The sequence below is a fragment of the Bombus affinis genome, chromosome 15, assembly GCF_024516045.1.
Source record: "Bombus affinis isolate iyBomAffi1 chromosome 15, iyBomAffi1.2, whole genome shotgun sequence".
Lineage (NCBI taxonomy): Eukaryota > Metazoa > Arthropoda > Insecta > Hymenoptera > Apidae > Bombus > Bombus affinis.
The window spans coordinates 9,760,631-9,781,694 of record NC_066358.1 but is presented as its reverse complement, the minus strand read 5'-3'; the positions used below and the strand labels follow the sequence as shown (position 1 = coordinate 9,781,694).

At 41.1% G+C, this 21,064-nt stretch overlaps 1 protein-coding gene across 1 annotated transcript in view; it reads right to left on the bottom strand.

The window, feature by feature from the left end:
* The window catches only part of LOC126925153 (G1/S-specific cyclin-D2), a 140,227-nt gene that overhangs the window by 18,629 nt on the left and 100,534 nt on the right, over positions 1-21,064 (bottom strand). The gene's annotated exons all lie outside the window — the stretch shown is intronic.

Below are 21,064 nucleotides of genomic sequence, written 5' to 3'. Positions count from 1 at the left end.
TTATTTCCTTTTGGAATATCTGGTGTCGTGGCGCGAGCGTGAGCCCGCGTGTTAGATGATGCAACGTCGCCGCGGTTGCACTTGTGCATTTGCATTTTTCCACGACGGCCATAGCCTAGGAAACCGGGTTCTCACGAGAGGACGAGGTCTGCTTCGTTGGAATGTTAGAGCCCCTCGTTCTTTTTTCTTCCCTTCTCCCTTTACGTCTGTGTACTCGTGTACAGGGTGTTTCAAGAAGGTTCGCTAGAGATTTGGGCGCAGGTCGTTCGAGCGAAGGAATTGGCGTTACGGAAAGCATTTGGTAGAAAATAATTTGAAAGTAAATTGCGGCGGTGATCTTTTTGCTTTCTTCGGAAGGCCAGGTTTTAGAATTTATATTCAAGCTACTGACCGATCTTTGCGCAACACCTGGTATACTTCTACCCTGTCTATCTGGTGCCTCGTCCGATCAAATGGAATCGAATGGCGTTCGATGGCGAGTTCTGGTGCGAAGGGAAACGCGAACGTGTTCGTCATGCTTCCAGGGTAATTTGTTCGAAGATGGCGTTTAGAATCGATGACTCGCTGTGGAGTTGTTGCGCCACTTGAAAATATCTCTCGAGCTACGACCGACGTTTGATCGTTCGACTCGTGACGCGGTGCAACCGCGTTTATTGTTATCACTAGGTTGCAGATGCTTATGGAAATTCATATCGTTATAAACAGAGCTAATGCGATCGAACATGACCGATCGTTCGTGGCATCTGCTAAGCGTCATAAAGGATATTCTACTTTGTATATTTTATACGTCTTTGCCCCTTATGCGCATTTCGTACATTTACGCGCATTTAAATAAATGCATAGAAACGACAACAATAAAACGGACTAATTATCGCTAATGGATTGGCTAATGAATTTATTAATTACACATACGCAAGAAGTAGAGACGAGGTGGGCACGTTATTTTTCATTCAAAAAACGTGCAATTGTTTGATGCGAAGGAGTATGAAAAATGGCGAAAAGGGGTAAAGTAAGGTAAAGGCAAGAAATGCACCGAGCGAGCATATCGACTGGCCAATATCGCTTTATTATCATTTAGTTGAACTTCCTGTTGGCTTTCTACCGGCTCGATATGCGTTATCGACCACGAAATCGAGAGAGAAAGTCGACACCGAGCTTGAAACAGAAAGAAGAAGGAGCACGCTGTGAGACGTGGAATATTCGAGTTCTACACATATGGTATGTCCACAGGTGCAAATGGCTGTTGTAATAAACGCGTACAGTGGAAACAGGAACGTAACCTCGATTAAAAGGACCATACATCGAACAACAAAGAAGAAGAATATTATTAGATCGAGCGATCATCGATTCTATATTTTTTATTTATATCACTTTGTATTATTTTATACTTACGATTATTTTACGATATTTCCTACGCTTTAAAGTTATTCAAGTCGAGAAGAATAATTGCTAAAGTGCTCGAATAAATACTGGAATAATAACTGAATCGCCGAATGCTGGAGGAATATTCGACGTATCTCTTCGGTACGTTTCACGAGCTTTAATAATGAAATAAACGCGTCGTTTATTTCGCCAGCAAGAGTACGCGAAATAGTACGTAAGGGAAATACCTTGCGAGTATATGCCTGGTACTATTTCCAATGAGTAATAATTCATGGATCGATGAAAAAAAAGAGGGGAGGACCAGGAAGAGAAGAACGTGCTCGTCTCGAAAAATCTCGGCGACTGGTTCGGACCGGTTGACAAAGCGAGAATAGAAAAGCTGATTGCCAACGTCCGGAATGAACGCATTCCATGCAAAGAAGATAAGAGGTTATGTGGAAGATTATCGCAGCTGGTTGTTGAATTTTTTAGAAATATTTGCATTCCTATCGCAGGGAATTTTAATTTATCGAAGAGCGGTATAAAATGCCTAAAAATAGTTATAATACATTCTAATCGATGCTAATGCAGAAATTCGTACTTAATGAATTATTCCATAACATAAATTTGTATACTTACAGTAGCTGTCTTTGAATAATTTGCGACTACGCTGACATGCCACTGTCAGCCATCTACGGTCGAAGTATTATCTACAGGCTGGTTTTTTTCCAACAGTACAGAGAGCGTTGCATATGGCATCAGGTAGAACGCCAAATGGGCGAAAGAATAACTCACCAGGCATTAACGAGCCTTTAAAAACACAGGTTGGGAATTTCCAGCAATAAAACTGAACTGCGTTTTCTTATGTCTTCGCCGTGTAATTTTCCCTTTTCTGTCTTAACCTGAACAAAAGTCGACGCAAAAGTCGACGCAAGTTTTCCAAAAGTTATCCCCGAGTTTCCAATATTTGTACAAAGTATCCTCGATTCTTTGTACTAACAAATGACTTAAGTTTAGCCGATAAAAGAAGCTAGAAGAAAATCAGACAAGCGATAACCGATATTATTGTTCGTTATACGTATTACGTTACTAGGACTTACGTTAACCGAGTACGACGCGAAAATGTAACGTGAGAAAGAGCAAAATATAGCTGCATCGTAAACCAAGTCACGTTCAAGGCTTTAACAGAAGTTGCGTGTAAAAAAAGTACGAGTTGTACGAGGGTGAGGAGAACAACTTGATACGCTACTGGGTATTCATGGTATTGCGGTAGTGCGTATCGTGTGTACGCGTACCTACTTTGCGTAGACGTGCACGCATGCGCACGCACGAATGACGTAACGCGTGTGCACGCGTGATCCACGTGCAATTTAACCCTCTGCGGTCTCGTCTGGCAGGACTCGAAACCATAGTTTACGATTATTATCTGCCGATCGAATTAAACCAGCCGGAGAGAAAGTACGAACAACGCAAAATTTGATCAAAGGCTCGATGATACTACTAAGAATTATTCGACGATACGATTGAAGATATACGCGATCTCGCGAAAGTATTCGAATACTCGTAGTGAAGCGAAACATCTCGAAATTTCATTAGTCGTCCGTCGTAGTAAAATTTGAAAGCGATCGAAAGATGTACACCAAATCCACGAACATCAGTCGTTTTAACCACGCGCGTTAATTAAGTACAAAGTTTCCTTTGGTGATTAAAAGCGCATAAATAAGCCACTAGTAGCAAAGGATATGTCGCTCCACTTTACATAGATATTTACGAAGTTAATGAGAAATTACTGGACGTAGAAGGAACGCGGTTCTTTAACGACTTATACCGTGTGGCTTTTAAAAACTTAGCCATGCAGATATCTGTGGTATGCAGCAGCCAATTTCTGATATTATCGAAGGAACTATAAGACCTATAATAACAATGATCGTAATTAAAGTTGATGTACAATTATGTTAAAGAGCCGATCGTAGAAGCCTAACGATAAGATCGTAGATATCCGAGAAATGCTTATTCGACGTAACAGGCTCTGAAAATAACGGCTGTTATTTACTAGATCTACCTATTGAGAAATCACCCCTTTATCGCTGGCCTCACTACTATCGATACTTGTTTGCGTTAACGGCTATCCGGTTATTAGTTCAACTTCGGACCCAACCTGAATTGGATCTACGTCATCAGCTTCTCGTCACCGATTCTAACGAAGATGGCGTTTCCGATTCGTCGAGTGGAACGTAGCGGTCCGATTTATCCTCGCCTCGTTCTTCGAATTATTTTCAACGGGATTAAATTATAGAACCACGATCTGAGACCTATATTCGTGCGTGGCTTATTAATTTCATCGTACGTAAGAATTGCTCTTTTTATTTCTTTGTGCACGGTCAACTCTTTCATGGTAGATATTACATCAATAATTAGTAATTAGTATTAGTAATTATATTAATGTTATAAAATATCTTTCCTCGGATTTCGATAACAATTACTTCCATAGGCAAATTCCATCTGTACTTGGGAAAATTAACCTCTGTACCTTCACAACGCAATTTAAACCGCTGATATATCAGTCGACGAAACACAGGATAAATTACTCTGACATATGTTGCTTCACAGAGATAAGACATCGTGTGAAATCGGATAAAACGCGGTGATAGTGGAGTCGCGTAGTAATTATGGTTATTTTGTTGTAATTACACGGGCTCCATGTGGTAGAACGTTGCTTAATTTTCCGTTTTCGAAAATGATCAACTTTCCAAGTTCCAGATGACGAACGAAGGGTGGAATCAGTGCGACAGGTGGTGAGCGCCGAAAGAAAGGGTATCGCGCGAGTTGCACAAATTTCGATACTCAGCTTCGGCTAATTTGTGTACTTTTATTTTTACTTTTATCGATAGATGACGGCGATTTAACAAGGAAGAATAGGGATGCAAAGATAGAATGTTTACGCTAACAAAGAATAACGAAAACATACGGAGAACGAACGACAATCCGTTTGATCGAACGGTATATCGCGTTACGCGGAAAAAAAGAAGACGAGAACGCGAGAAGGAAGGAGATTCCGTGGCTGCGATTAATTTTTGCCAACGAGAGCGGCTTGAATTCTAGACAGACCGAGCGACGGAAACGGCGAAAGCGAGCAACAAAGCTAACGGACAATAGGTTTCCTTGAGAGGAGAAACGCGGAGGGTTACGTCCCTGCCATTACCTGGCCGGTTCCGAGAAACGGGGGTCCGATTTATCTGGTTCGCAATGAGGAATCGATAGGAGGTGGCCTGCAACGAAAAGGTAGACGCCGATGTTGTGCATCGGGTGTCCCAAGAAACGTTAGTCTCGTGGGAAATTGAAGGAAAAGATCTAAGCGTTTATCAGGTAGTTTAATTTAAAAAAAAAAAAAAAAAAAAGGATGCCTGGACGAAGATAAACAGTCGTAGATTCTCGAAACACCGTGTATTCTGTGAGCAATAAGGTGTAAACTTAGTAAATAAAGCCGTAGATAAACAGACGTAGATTCCCGAAACACCCTGTATTTCGTGAGCAATAAAGTGTAAACGTAGTAAGTGGACGTATCATAGGATGGACGATAAGATAACGGGATGTAAATTTTATGTATGTAGGGTATCGAGTAAGTCGCGAAGCAAGTATTTTCTATTAAAAATCTATACGCGCGTTTTATTATCCTGTAGACTCTTCGCTTCGATCTATAATTTACCGGCTACTGTGGTATAACGTGTAATACCACGCTAATATATCATCCGTGCTGCGTCATATAGATCACCTATTTATCTCTAGGATATAGTAACATTCCGCTTAATATATTCCATATATGTATGGATAAATGAATATCAACGAATACAGAGGGTTAACGAACCTTCTTATTTCCCTCGTAACGCAAAAAGAAGCAAACGATAAAAATTCCTCATCCACCGAACAAGAATTCTCATCCGTTCGTTGAACCATGCTCGCTAAAAAGGACCGAGAATCTAAATAAATACAAAAAGGAGTACAATAGAATGATCGATAGGTTCGATAGATGGCAGCACCATCGCGCGGAGCTGAATGGGTCAAACAGTTGGGACACCGAGTGGATGGAAGGGCAGAGGGAATCCGTGGAGGGAGGAGAGAGTCGGAGAGAAAGTGAGAAGAAAAGGTAGAAAACGAGCCGACGTGGAACGGTGGAGAGAAGCCTCCTTTCGATTGGAAGGAGAAAGAGGGGAGAAAGAATGATGCAGGATCGAAGGGCGGCGCCTGTGAGCAAGGTGTTTACCATTCTGGCCAAAAATAAAGTACAAAAGGCCAAGGTATAGAGGGCTCCTTCTCTCGGCGTAACTGGCAACAAAAAGCAGAATCACCGTCCGCGCATTCCTTAGCCCTCCATGGGCGTAAGGCATTCCCAGGGAGAGGAAAGGACCCTCTTCGAAACGGCGCTCGAGGGGTCGTTTTCTGGTCCTTCTAGTAGCCATCTATGGCTGCGTCGTTTAACGCTGGCCAGTGCCACTTACGGGAATTGTCTCTCCCGCTCTCTCTCTCTCTCTCTCTCTCACGATCTTTTTTTCTGCAGGACATCTGCTCCGATTACCGGAGAATACGACGGGTCCTTTTTCGCACGTAAGAGACTCCCTTCTTCATCGGTAACGCGCCACCCTACCGGAATAGCCATTCTCTCATTCTCTCTTCTTTCGCCGCCTTTATCGGCACTCCCGGTGAGATATGGACGCGAGACACCAGAGGGAAACCACGGTGTTTCTTTGACCATTTGGTGTCCGTTATTCTATTCAGGTACTGGCGCCTGGAAGCTTTTGGAAACACCCTCTTCTAAGCTTGAATTAGGTTGGTCAGGGTGATTCAGAGTTTGAACGATGGATTTCTAGATAGTCTTCGTCGAAGGGTAGATTTTTAATGATTTTGTCGGTGTTTGTGCGTTGATGGAAAGTTGATTATTAAAGAATATAGGTCAACTGGTGTGAATCGTTGAGAAAGAATAATAAACGCTGGACTTTGGAGGAACAAGCAGATTTGGAAATTACGCGTGAAAAATGTGTATAAGAAATAACCTTTTGAAGTAAGATAACGCTCGTCGTTATGGGAAAAATTTGTCACTTCGTTATCTAAATTTCGCTTAAATTTTTCATAAATTCACCCCATCGGAGAGACTGGCACGAGCAAATTTAAATTTGAAATGAATATTTTCAATACGCGTATTTATATATTTATTTAGGACGGTGAAAGAAGGCTGTGCAGCGTATATAGATAGACGCATCGTTGTATTTCTGACGATTCCTTTCCAGGAATCGCGTGGGACAGCTGCTTCCAATGTCGACTTTTATTTGTGTATGTGCTTATGCATCCTGTACCGTAAAACGTATATTTTTCAATTTTTCATGAACCGAAAACAGCTTGTTTAAGAGTAAACAGATAACGAATGAATCGGTAGAACGCATAACGAAACTACACCGAAGAGATATTCGCCGTACCAAAGTCGAGAATTGACTAAGAGTCCGACGAAACGAATAGCGACTGCTACGATAAGAGAAACTTAAAAACGGTTGTTCTGAAGCAATTGTATCGTCTTCGAATTATATCGGAATTTCAAGTTTTTAACGTTTTAATAAAATTCTCCAAAGGCAAATTCCTTTTAAAAAATTACCATAATTTTTAATATGGCTCATCTAGAAAGCTATTACTGAATGGTGGAGGTTCTTAAAGAACTTGTTGCAACCTTGTCCGACTTGTTTCTACGTTCACTTTGGAGAAGAACGGCGGTGACCTCATCGTGCGTGTCTGACGTGGTACTGGCAGCGACTACTGATTCCTTCAGCCTGCCGCACGTGCTCTGCTTTTTGTCAGAATTTTCATCGTTTCGCCAACATTTTTCTGCATAACTGCTTCTAATACTAAACTATTTTCGAGAAATCTTTTCTGAATTTACGAACGGAAATCGTAAAGTATCTTTATCACCGTGCTATTTATACCACGTTTTTAATTTTAAATCTAATTTAAATTCTTCCTCTATCGTCTTACTTTTTCTTCCTTTCGCACAGTCTGTCTTTTAATACATCTCAAGCGAAGTAAGAGACAGGATGCTATAACGGCTGCATCAATTTACTCGATAATTATTTATTCATTAATCAGAAATTCGAAAAAAGTTATTTTCAATGCTTACGAGTTCGTTGGCCTTAAAATTCTTCGTTTAATTTAATCTTTGTCAATTCTGCGACTCGATCAAACTTCTTATCAACGAAAATAACAAAATAAATCTCGCAAAGCCGCTACAAGGAGAGAAAACAGGTTTATCTCGATAGGTGAGACGCTATTCATCGTGTAAGACTCCTAAACCACTATGACGCAAGGAATTAACTTAAATCGCATTAAATAACGTACGAATATTACATATGTAATAAAAAAAGGAGACACATAGACAGAGACGTCTAAGAATATAACGAGATAACTATTCTACGCATAATATATACGATACGGAGAATTGAAATAGATCATTTTGTTTGGAATCAAATAAAACGTTGGAGGAACCAATTTCTAGAAAAATGTCAATGTACCACGGTGAGCCAGCTACGGGTACCCGCATATCCTCGATCATCGTCCAAAATTATGTTTCATACCATTCGAAGAAATTGAGAAGGATCGATGTACGAGCAACGGTTACGCGTTTTCGAGGGTTAGGCGGACCCCGGGAAAACGTAATTAAGATTCACTTTGTGCCTCCTAGAAACGCTCGGTTCTGACTACGAGGCTTTTGTGTTTCTCTAAGATCGATCGTTTCCTGCCTCGATCGTTTTCGATTTTTAATGAACGTTTTAATTAATCGATGGTATAACGTACCTTGGAAATTCTTCGCTCGTATGATGTTATTTTTGTCGTACCGATTAGATATTTTTCCGAGAACCACGACAAATATCCTTTACTAGGAAAAATCCTAACCGGAAAATCGCTAGAGAAAGGAATATCTAAACACCGCGTCCTCGAAACCTCCTCTACAATTTGTATTGCTTCGAATTAGTAACATCGTCCGAGAAACTGCTGTATAACCTACGGATTATCTCGTTTAATCCAAACGCGACCGAAACTAAGTCATTTTTCTGCAAAAAGAAATAAGCGGAAATGTTGGAACCGATGGAACGAGATCTGGAGCGGCGAAATCGATCGTCTCGATGCTTCCTGTGAAACGAGAAGAACGGTTCCAACGACACGTTGTACGTCACATCCGCATTCGAGGCCAACGTGGACGAAAAGAATCGAGCCGCTGTTGCTTTTAGAAGTTAGAAAGCCGATTCTCGCGGTATATCTGGCCTTGGCTCGATCAATATTTACGAACATCCGGCTTACGAAGATCAAATACCAAGACGCTACGTTCGATCGGGGGCTCGTATAAGGAACCCTCGCGACAAGTCCTCGTGTAACACGGTAGCTCGTACAAACGGAAGTTTGCGCTCGATTTCCATGGAATCATCGTGACCGGATTCGCAAATCCTTTGCTACGCCATATTTGGAATTGTGCCGGATTTATTTTGCGAAAACTATCGCTTGCGTCTAGAATAGTCTAAGAAAAGATTTCGTCCTAACGTATTTTCAATAGTTTAATGTCTCTTCCTTCTTTGTTTTGTCTATTTTACTCGAAGAATAGATCAAAGAATATCCTTACAATTTTTGAAGTCAAAGCGAAGAACACGAAATTCACGGTACACTGAAATTTTAAGCTTCTTCGAGTATTTTCGATATTCGAAATACCATTGACAGAAGGTATTTTTATTTCGTTGACGAAAGCGTTCGTTCGATCTATTCCCTGGAATCGGTGGTTCGGTAAACGACAGAAACAGTTGCATCCCGCGTGTCCTTTCGCACGAAACCAAAATGTAAATTACGAATCATCGTTTTTGCAATAACGTCTGCATAGCCTTTAAGACCACGCGTTGCCTTTGTTCTCGGGATGTTTGAAAAAAATCAGAAGCACAATGCTGCGCTCGCCTGAAAGGTAAAGGAGGCAGCAGCCTCGAATGAGAAAGAAGTTAAACGCATAAAATACTTCCTGCAAGCTACGATGCATTACGAAATGTTAACGAAGCAATATCTTTGTTCGTTCGTAAAACGATTATTTCTCGCGGGCTGAGCCCATTGTTCCATCTTGCGCGACATCGGCGAAGGGACACGTTCCAGCTTTTGCCTCGAATTGCAAAATTGCCTCTTCGTTTCTGTCGCTTTGGTCTTTTGCACGAAAGTTAAGTACGTGATCGGTTTTCAGCGATGGCGATATATATATATATATGTCGCGGCAAGGTCGGTGGTCCGGTTAGTTTAAATGGACGCTAGAAAGCTGAGGAGAAAAGGGAGATTTAAACGTCGTACCGTTGAATGAAATTCGGGATTATTAAAGGAGGAATAAGGAAGTCGAATTTATTACGCAGCAGACATCGACCTTATGCTCAACTGTCAATGAAATTGGTCGATGGCAATAAGGAAAGATAGCGCGGTAACGGAATCGGAATGGAAAATATTGGATAGAAAAATGTGAAAGCGAAGAAAGCGACGTTCTAATTCATTAGTAACGTTGTAAAAATTCGCTTAATATTTCCCAAGTAAATAAAATAAATCGTCGTTTAAATTTCTCGATGACAGTAAGAGAAATCTTTATTAAATGAAATTTACTATTAACATAAACGTCGTTTCGGAATAATAACACGCGAACAATGATCGTACTTCAAAGAGGAACACTGTAAGTTTGCCATTAAAATTCAGAGTTAACATTGTAAACAGTTGTCACAATTGCGGCAGTGAATGAATTCAAATTGCACATTACGACCTATGTATTTACCGTTTTCCTCATCTTTATGTAACGCGTTCAACCACCAAGGGGGAAAATGCACGTGCCTCATTTGAATATTATGACTTCGCGTCTTCGCAGCATATCCCTGTGTAACTTCAGCTTTTTATTTCCTTCGTGAATGGTTTTAACAATTCCGTTTAAATTCGCGTCAAGTTTCGCCTATTTCTGAAATTTCTAAAATCCCGAACGAATTTTCTCTTTCTGTCCCTAGTTGCGGAAATCTGGAAATGTTTCGGATTTCCAAATCCCAGTGTAATCCTTTTAACGTTCAAAAAAACTGGAGCACGTATATCTCCATTCTGAATGAAAACGATCGTAAAATTTATCTTCGCAGAACGAACAAACAATATCCAACAAGATTGACCATGTTACCTAGGAAAACTAACGTTCACGCTAAATCCATCAAGCCGTGTCTAATTTCCCAACCCTTCTCGTTTCACTTCGGTCTATGCTCGAAGCTCGAACGAACCTGAATTTATTCAACACCCACCCACGAAGCTAAATAAAATAGAAGTATAAATATGCACAGCGCGAACAAGCGACGCTCTTAAAAAAGAAGCAAAAGGAAAAGAAGAAAAAGAAAAAAAGAAAGACGGATAAGCCTCATGGTGGAGCTACGTCACGGCTAAATTTCTGTCGAAGGCAACGATAAAGAGTATGGTCGGGTACGTGCGCGAGCCAGAAAAGCGAGTTTACGCGGCCTCGGGCTGGTCACCGCCCCCACCGACTTGTTCATGGCGAAACTATTTCTAATAGTCGGCTACGAAGCCGACAAAATCGGCTCCGTGACGCGTCGAACAATAGGCAAACGGGCTGAATTAAGGACAGAACCGAGAAATCGTCCTAACTCGTGAAACTAACGTCCCTATTGTCCCTCGGGTATTTCTCTTCCCACCTTTCTCGGTCTTTTTACGTAACGACAAAAGTCGCGCGTATCCCTGCTCTTGCGTTAACATAGGTTTTTAGGGACCTTGAAGATGTGGTTCTAACTGGCTAGAGAAAGTTCCGGTTGAGGAACGGTAGATATTTCACGTCTTAATGGTATTTCTCATGGACCCGACTAATTATATTCGTTGGGCGTAAATAATCGGGACATCGGTATTTTGGTTTTTAAAGGAATTTTCGCGGAGTAGGGTTGGCACAAATATATAAAAGCCGAACAAAGTTTAGTAAACACTTTCAGTCTCTAAAATCACTAAAAGTTGCAAAAGATCTCCTCTTTCTCGGTGAATAGAGCGCAGCGAAAACAATGCACCTGTCGTGGAGCAACTCGATGACAAGCTATAACGTAACATATCCAGGAAACCGACGAAATGGCGAAGCTACGTTGAATCTACGAAGGATCTATGTTTCGTAGATAGAAACCAAAAACTCGTGTTATCCTTAAAAGCTTCTCCCGATACCCGCATCTTGCCGCGTTAAAGACAAAACACGGATTAGAACAAAGTACGTTGAACCGATTCCTTTCTTACGTAACTATGAACGAAACAAGAAAAAAACCTGTTTCCAAGAAACTGCAAAACAAAAGCTAGATGAATCTGTTCGGACACCTGTATAAAACCTGGATGCAAGGAATTCCTGGAGATCGAGCTAAACGAAATCGAAACCGGAAAGCTAGAAGCGCGATTAACTCCATAGATTCAATTTCACGCGATTTAAGGAGGGTCGATTTAATTCCAGTTTTCTTTCGATCGGTGGGAGTCCTTTCGTCCCAGTCCCGTCGAAATGGAAACCTGCTGGCATCGAACGAGCGCACCTGTCGCACGACCGCTTTAAGGTAGGCCACGTCGAGGAAGCAAACACCTCGTTTCATTGGTCAAGACGCAAGGTGTGTATTACGATGCTCGCGACAGGTTGTAGCATGTGTTGATAACGACTCTCGGATGCGTTTCTGCAATTTTCTTCTGCTGCAATTTCATATACAAAGGCCCCTTTCCGTTCTGAATGCTTCGAACAATTTATCGCAGCAGGTTCGTTTGCTGAAAATTTGTATCGATAAAATCTTTTTAATTTCGACGTTGAAAGCGTAATTTTCCTCGCGATCTTTCGTTGTACGAGTTGCAGTGCAGCTAATTGGTAATAAAGAAAAACGAGTTTTTTTCCGAGTCGTTGCGAGAAATTTTTGGGACGTTCGACGATTTTAATATCCGAAGGACGAGAAAAACATTTTTCGTTTGGGAAAATCGACAGCGATATCGTCGGAATCGCAAAGCGCGCGTTTACGAAACAAATCAGAATCGCACGTTCTTTTCAGTGATTAACAAATTACATCAGAGAAGCGAAAGAAAAAGAAGTTGCTTTCTGAAACTAAACACAATGTCGGTAACCCTCGTCATCCGGGGTGGACGTAGTGTCGGCAGATCCGAAACTCGTTCTTTCTCTCTATTCAATGGAACGGGAAACTGTGGTATTTGAATTTAGTCACCGGTAGCATACGAGCTTTTTGTCATACGCGTCACGTGCCGCGGGGAATTTAAATGCCAGGAAACACCAGCGGCAGAAGAAACGAGAGTTTCCAGCGCGTGACAAAAGAATAACAATGAAAAGCGACGAGGAAAAGAGATAAGGATGAGGAACCACGTAACCGGTGATCAATAACTATAAATCGAACAGCAAAGAAATTCGTTTCCAGAGAATAGTTGCTTCTAACGTGTTATGATAACAATAATATATTCTAAATAGTTATTTTTTTTGAAATTAAACAATTTCAGCTCGAAAGGGGAAAGATTCAGTATCTTTATAAATTTATTCAGAAGATATATAACTATTCTATTTCTATTTGCCGTACCAATTTCTATTATCTGAACCCTTTCGCTTTCAAAACGATTTTTATAGCGCGAAAAGATCGAAAATTGATCTGCCGAATGAAGACATTTTACCGATATATCTATTTTCCTTTTACCGCTCGAATATGCAGAAAGAGAAAAATAAAACAGGTGAAAAGCAGCACCTTTTCATGCCGCGGTACGCATCTTGCTTTTTTGCAATTCGCGTGCTGGCTCCTAATTGCAGCGACAGATGGTCGACTGTTGGCTGGAAACGACGCGACGCATCGACCATCGTAATAAAACGCGACCGGGTTATCCAGATTAGTTTCGTCCCGAGAAAAGACGAAATGGATCGTGTCCCTTCCTCTTGAAAAAAGCCTCTTCTTCTCCACCGGCAGTCGTTCGAATCGACGAATAAATTAAGAAACGCGCATAAATTATATTCGAGAGAGGCGAATAGGAGTTTTCGAGGAGACAGATGTCTGACGACGAACGTGTTCATCTACTGTGAATTTTACACTCGTGCTGACCGTACACTTCTCGGCATTTGCATACGGATCTTCCCAGACGAGTTTGGAATGCACGCCTTGGTATGAATCATTTGAGTTTCGAACATGTCCGATTCTTTTGAAAATATTTCGTTATAACGTTTAACGATTGAATAAAATCGCACGATCTACTTACTTCGAACCTTCTGTTCTTCCTTTTCTTTTTCTTTTTCTTTCTGAGAGATTGTTTCTATATATAGCAAATACGGTGAAACTAATTTTGCTTTTATTTGAGAGGTGGCGCTTCGTGCGAACGAATCTAACAGATACGATAGATACGTAGTTACTCGATATATCAAGTAGGCTGGGAAAATATTGCGCAAGTTTCGATGTGTTTTCAATTTTTCGAAAGGTTTATCAAACGTAAGATCGTTTCTTAAATCTTTGGAACTTTAAAGTAGAATTTAGATAAGGAGTGTTCTATTTATCTATATTTAAATATCGCGGTTGTCAATAAATGTTTACCACGCAGAGATTCTTAACTTTGTAAAGTTATTGTTAGAGATAAAATTATTGTTTAGGATATATAACGTTTCTCGAGAACGTCTCGTTCCGCATCTTGCATCGATGCATCCGATGGCCTTGCGATCTTTGTTAAAAATTATTGCGCCTCTAATCGCGCGATTTCTATCTCGCGTTTCGATCACAGAGAAACTCTTTCCAGAAAAGATATATCTATGGATCCAATATGAGAAAAATACTTCGAATCTTAAAAAAAAAACAGAAACGCGAATAATAATATATCGAACAAGACGATACGAACGCTTAGTTTTCCGAAAGTTTCTCAAATCTTAAAATTTGATTTTTAAAATTTGTGAAATTACTTTGCCGACAAAGTCTGCGAATACGAGTGTCTCGCGCAATCTAAAAATCTAAAAATACCACGACGCTGTTACGCGCGAATGTTCACAAATATACTAAAACAATATTTTATAGAAAATAGACCGCGAATATAAATTTGTTAATCTTACGGAATATTTCATTGCGAGATAAATTTTAAAAATACAATATTTTTCCGCTTAAAACAGTAAAGTAACGTCAGCAAAGTACCTTCACCTACGTGCAAGCTAAAAAATTCAAAACGGCGAAAAATCCAAACTCACGGAACAGCGATTCTATGGAGTCTCGAACGGATATAAAATTACTTCGCCATAAGCGGTAAACTTGGAACCGTATTACCGTCCAAAGACGTTGTAGACGTCTCCAGATTTAAGAAGCATCCCGGTTTTAAAACATTGCGGCTGCGTATCCAGGAGATTCCGTGCGCGATGCGCGTATGGAAGCACGCGTACTCGACAAGCGCATGCAACACGTGCGATCAAAAGCACGCACCAGGACACGTGTCGTTTCTAATCGAACGTAGGCAGGTGAACGTTCGCAACTTCCTAACCTTTGTTAGGAAGTACGCGTGTGTAGGTGCTCATAAATTATCCGATCATTCGCTATTCAATGGTGGTTTGCAAAATTTTGCGAAAAATAAAATTAGGAGCTAACTGACGCGAAATTTCAAAAAGAAAAAAAAAAGAAGGAATGGGAAGGAGATACGAGTGAACCGGTTATTTGCAAAACGGACAAAATTCGCGAAGATTAAACGTTGGAATTAAACAGAATGATTAAGTGTAACCGAACTATCGCGTGCCTAACCGGTACTTTCAAGGCTCTGTTATCGCGTAGAATCATCAAGGAAAGGCGAACGTCTGACTGGTGAACATCCGCAAACGGCAGCGGACTATGTCGAATCCATAGTCGTTCGTGTAACCACGATCGGGAATTATACGGTACATGGACTAACGATCGACTAGGAATTTGAAAAGAAATTAATCGATAATTAATAGTCGAAATAATTGCGGGGAAAAATTGGCGGGCTCGTTAGCCCTGTTTATTAAATACGGGAAATGCGACAAGATCTGCATGCATAATGACCAACGGGCAGGTGATGGTGGTTACATACAGAAAGGATTGGCGCTGTAGCTTTAACGAACTACTGGTTATTTTCTCGAGCGATATTTATCGTTATTTTAGTCAGGAATCTTCCATTTCTGTATATTTGCACATTATACGTTAGAAAAACGTGTAAGAAAACGTCGCGCGACGATCGAGTAACGTAGGAAAGAACTTTGAAGGAAAATGCATCTATCGAAATGTTTACTTTGCAACGAGTAGAAAGTTTTTAGAAATATCACGTGACTCGTTAATTCCAAGGCTGGACTTATCGATCGACTGTTCACGCTAGTTTCGATTAATTGAGGAAACAAGAAACAGAGGCTCGTAAATTAAATCGAACAAAGTCGACTTTAAGGTTTCAAGAAATTGAGTCTCGAAAGGACTTGCAGGACTTCGATGAACAGGGGCCCAAGGGAGAAAGAAATTTAAGGGGTCTTCCCGATACGATAAAAACCGAAAAGGAAGGGTCAAAGCTTCGCAGCTTCTTTTTCTCCTAATCCAAACGCGTTTCCAAGCGTATCGACGGTAGACGATATTATATTTCGCAAACGAAAAAACGGACGTCACTTTTCGTTGCTATAATGCGATTTAATTATTTCGAACGTCGTGTATGTACGATAAATGCAAGTATAAAAAGTTCGATATCGTACGAAAACATCGAGTATCGACGCTTGACGAAGACGTAATTATATATATATATATATAGTTGGCAAATTTATTCCGTTTAAAAATAGACAAAATCGAAGCTATTACGTAATCATCAGACGTGCCTTTCTATCGTTGCAAACTTTTCAACCTTCGCTGTAGAGGCATCGGCCGAGTACAAAAGGTTAACGACTGAACAAACTTCTATCCAGCTCCCATTCCCTCGCCTTCTATAAAACACGCATTAGCATAAATATCCGCGGTAGAACCACCGTCGCAAAACGGAACAACTTCCCTGAGCATTGGATCGAGTTGCGATCGAATCGCCTCGACTCGCACCTGATACACGAACCGATCAACAGGTGACGCTTTCCACTACAATTACCCGGCACCTGGCCCACATCCGCGCGAATATCGAGTTCCCTGTTCGCGTGTAAACGCGCCGAGTCGCTTTCACAGCCTCCGTAAAGAAGAGGAAACCGAATCGTCCGCGTACGCCCGGTAAATCCATCCGAGGAAGATATCCAGCGGGATTTCCTGACTCGCGATCGAAGGAAAGGGGTACTGGTTGCTCTCTGTGTCGTCGTATTGAGAGACGCAGCTGCCTTTGGGCGTCGAGCACGGGCCCGGTGCAACCCTGCAAGAGCCAGGATACCAAAGCCAGCACCTGGCCATCACCTGCTCCCCTCCTTTTTCTGCGGCTTCTGCAGTGGTGCACGGGGCCAGCCGGCCGGAATTCGTCTCTATGGGTATTTTTGCGTCATCGAAATGTCCCGGTATCCTGTGTACCCCTTTCTCGAACCCTACGCCGTACGCTTTCGCAGACAGGGTCACCTTCCTGCCGTCGACGAGGTTTCGCAGCGACTCTGGGAAGGTGGAGATTTCCGGTGCTGTGCACTTTGACACCGGAACTTTGGTGGTTTCTCAGACGAGAGATGGTTTCAAGGTAGGACCTGATTGTTTTAAGCGATCCGAGATTCATGGGAAAACGAATTCATTATTCCGCCGACCCGTCTTTCTTTTTCTTTATCGGACAATTTGATAGAAATTGTAAATAAAAATTGTAAAAAAAAAAATATATAAAAGCAATCGTTGATATCGTTACGCGTCTTTAACGAAAATGTCTGGAAATTTAGTTTTCGAGCGTATCTCAATGAGCCGCGTTGTACTATCTTATATCGGTACTAGAACAAAAATTATGATTCATCGAACGTCAATCGTGACACTCTGTTGCAACTTGGATCGGCGGAGTGACGCGAATCTTGGAATATCTAAGATCATGACCTGAGTCAACCAAGTAAAAAAGCGAAACTTCTAGTCCGCCACTCGTCATCTAGAAATTAACTAACCTCGCAACGCGTACGATCCGTTATTCATTCGTATTGCTTAATCACGCGTAAACTAAAAACACCTTTCCTCTTCCCTCGTACATGATAATTACGCAAACTATATTTCATATACACAGTCAGTCAATTCCTTGCACTCTGACTCGTTAACCGAGCGCAAAGTGTTTAAACGCGAAGATAATTTTAGTACGGGCTTCGTTCGTATAGAGTATCTCCATACGCGTACGATAACGTTAAAATTGACTAGTAACCCGATAAACTTAATTAATTTTTTAATACCTATGTACGAATAAATAAATAAATAAATAACCAAATGGCTACCTGTAAGCCAGCCAAATTCCAATAAAAATTCACGGAAAAAAAGAAACAACGTGGACAAACAGCAGCCGCAACGTAGCGTGAAAATTTAGCCCAACTAATTTCCATATCGTCACCGGTGGCAATTGGCGACACAACCCCCGTGTGTCGAAACTCTCCCCCGTTTCCGGGGTTGGCACTGTATTTCGTAATTTCAGCCGGTGTCCGCCGGTCCGATCGATAAACTTTTTCGTGCCTGTTGCACGCGTGCCAGTGCATGTGCATTCCGACATGTTGCAGGTGCACCACGCCCTCGACTAACACCTTTCTGTTTGTTTTCCAATGATTAGTCAGCGGTCTATCTCTCTCCCCTTCCTTTTCTATCCTACCGCCCTTTTTTAATCGTTCCTGTTTCTTTTTTCTCTCCTATTTCTGTTTTATTACACAACTCGACGAGCACGAGGCACAACATACAATCAACTGCATCGAGTTTATTGCCCTCAGGGGCGACGAAATCCTCCTGAAAACGGCAATTACCCTTTCAACGTTTCCACTGTTTCACGCGGCGATTATCTACCCCTTTCCGCTTTTTGCCTGTGCGTTTTTCTTTTTATATTTGGCAAATTTCTTTCCTTCTCGCGATCGTCGCGCTTGATACACGAGTTAGGGTATGCCTGTTCTCGTTTTAAATTTTATCAAATTTAATCATTTCGTTGCTATCGAAGTAACGAAACTTTCTCGAACGAATACTAGTCCTTTGTCGAACGTTACGGCAAATTATGGCGAAACGTTGAAAATTTGTTGATAACAACGCGGTTATAATCGCTACACTTTGAACCCAGAGAATCCTAATTGATTTATTAATAGTTTGCTTATGTCAATATCGATCGCCGTTGAAGCGAGATGTTCGCAGAAATCGTTTCATGGCTCGACAGATATTTATTGTGTGCAGTATGATAATGAGATATCGTGTACCAATTTTAGTGCGATGCTGGATCTAGGTTACTAATCTTCTACTAGTGCAACAATGTCATTTATAGACGAGGAATGCAGCTACACTGCGTACAGCATTCGTCATTTAGATAATTGCAACTAATGTGGAGGAAATGTGCGTACGCATTTCGCAGTCGCGTTAATTAGTACGATTAGCAAGCTGCACACTTTTCTACGAGCTGTTCTCCACTGTTTCCTCGAACCACGGGCTTTGTCACCCCGATTGCTTCTCGCACGGTGTCGTATGTTGCTCGAAAGTGAAATTATGGCGATATTTATACCGCTTCGGGTGTTCCAGCAGATCGCAACTTCGATTAAAAGCTAATAAAATGAAAAGTCAATAAAAGAAACGAAATTACGGGAAGAAAACAGAGAAATCCTTCGAAATCTGTCTCAGCAACCACAAAGCATCGAGCGACTCGAGAGTGGCTGGAAATTAAATAATACGCTGGCCGTATCAGACGTTATCTATTTAGGCTTGTTCAGGCTATCGCTTGTTTGCTCGGGAAGCCCAGTTACACTTTCGTATTCTCGAAAAGCAGGAATTCGTAGAGCGACTGCGGCCATCGTTTCGTTTCCTATTTGCCTCGTGTGATATTTAAAATCCTTTACGGATCGTTCCGATTTCTCAGTGACGCAGCAGCCACGGAATTCTTGCTTCCTCGTCGCCGCGTTTGCAAAACGCTCACTTTTCCCGACGATGACCCGACCACGCGCAATTGGACACCGCACGATGCCGCCGTTTAGATTTCGAGACGTTTCCAAATGATTTAAACGCGATCATGTTCTTTTCCATGTTTTCGTTCTTCTTCGCTAGAGACGTTCAGACGAGAAAGACTTGATTTCCTTTCGTAATCTGTATTCGATGAATTTGACGTTTGCGAGCGATCCGATCGACGAAATCGTTGAAAATATCTTTTCCGTAGCCAGCGATAGGAGCCAGCAATAACGACAAGAAGAATATTTAAACAATACTGAAGAGAAATCTGCAAAAACAAACAAAATTATGTTTCCCGTGACAACAACGAAAATAGATTTTCCAGACTTACTCATCGACCACTTTCGAGTAATAATAGACACCGATAAAACGTATGAATATAATGTGACCAGCAAGAAGGGAGCAGACGCGTCAACGTTGCTTCCAATTCGAATAAATTTCTAATAAACCTCCAACAAATCAGATGGCTCACCTACGAGATTTTGCAAGATTTGTCATCTCTCGGGAAGTCGTGACATTTTAACGGAAGATGGCGCCGATTCCAATGACTATTTTCAACCCAAACCGTAGCAATTTTCATATTTCGTACGATGATTCATAGAATCGATCGAACTATGCATCGATAAATTGTCTGTTCTCTCTCTCTCTCTCTCTATTCAATTAACTACGTAATTTTCATGAGTCGACTGTGGAGTTTTACGTATCTGTGTGACATTTAGAAATACGAAAATACGCCAACGTTCGAGGTGTAATAATATTTAATAAGCGAAAAGAATCGATCCATCTATCTGTAGATTACTAGGTAGCGATAAAATATAAATAGACCGTTACGTTGAATTTTTTAAAGCGGAAAGCTCTTTTTAAGGCAGTGACGTTCCTAGGAAATTTAAATGTCTCGCGACATTGAGAATTTGTTAAGAACGTAGAGATTGTCGGCAAGTTTAATCGATCAAATAACAGAACCAGCGAAATCCTCTCGATAGCATCGATCTTTATCTGATAAAGAACTACACGTTCCCAATTCAGATTTTTAATAAATTGGCAATGCCATCCGAGGCCAGATTAGATAGTAAATAAAGAACCGTCTGGTGATTTTGTTTGCCAAATTTTTATATCTCACGACGATTTTCTCTTTTTTACTTGTTGCTACTAGTTTGTCTTAAATTTTTAGCATGGCTCTTTTCCAAAATGTTTTTTTTTTTTCTTTTTTTTAGATTTATTTATTTGGATTTTTCTCTATATACCTGTTCTTTGGGTATTTTTACGTCAAAATTTAAATTCAACAGTCTCGAATACACGAGCTTCGAAGCTACTCGTACACTTTGTTAAGTAATCACGGAATCTTGTCCGCGCAAGGATTAAATCCATAAAAAACGTAATCGCACAGATTGAAAATCGCGATAGAAAGGAACCACGACACGGGCAGACGATGACAAGGTTGAATAAGCAAGAAAATTGCCTGCGTTTGCTGTGATTCTTACATTCCATGAATGTGGAACGAGTTAGAAGACTTCGTAACGTTGCACACGTAACGTCGGATCGCACGATAATCGGCGAGGCTATCGATAGGACAAGTTATCGGCGGCTTGAGTTTCGGCCATTTATTTAACGGT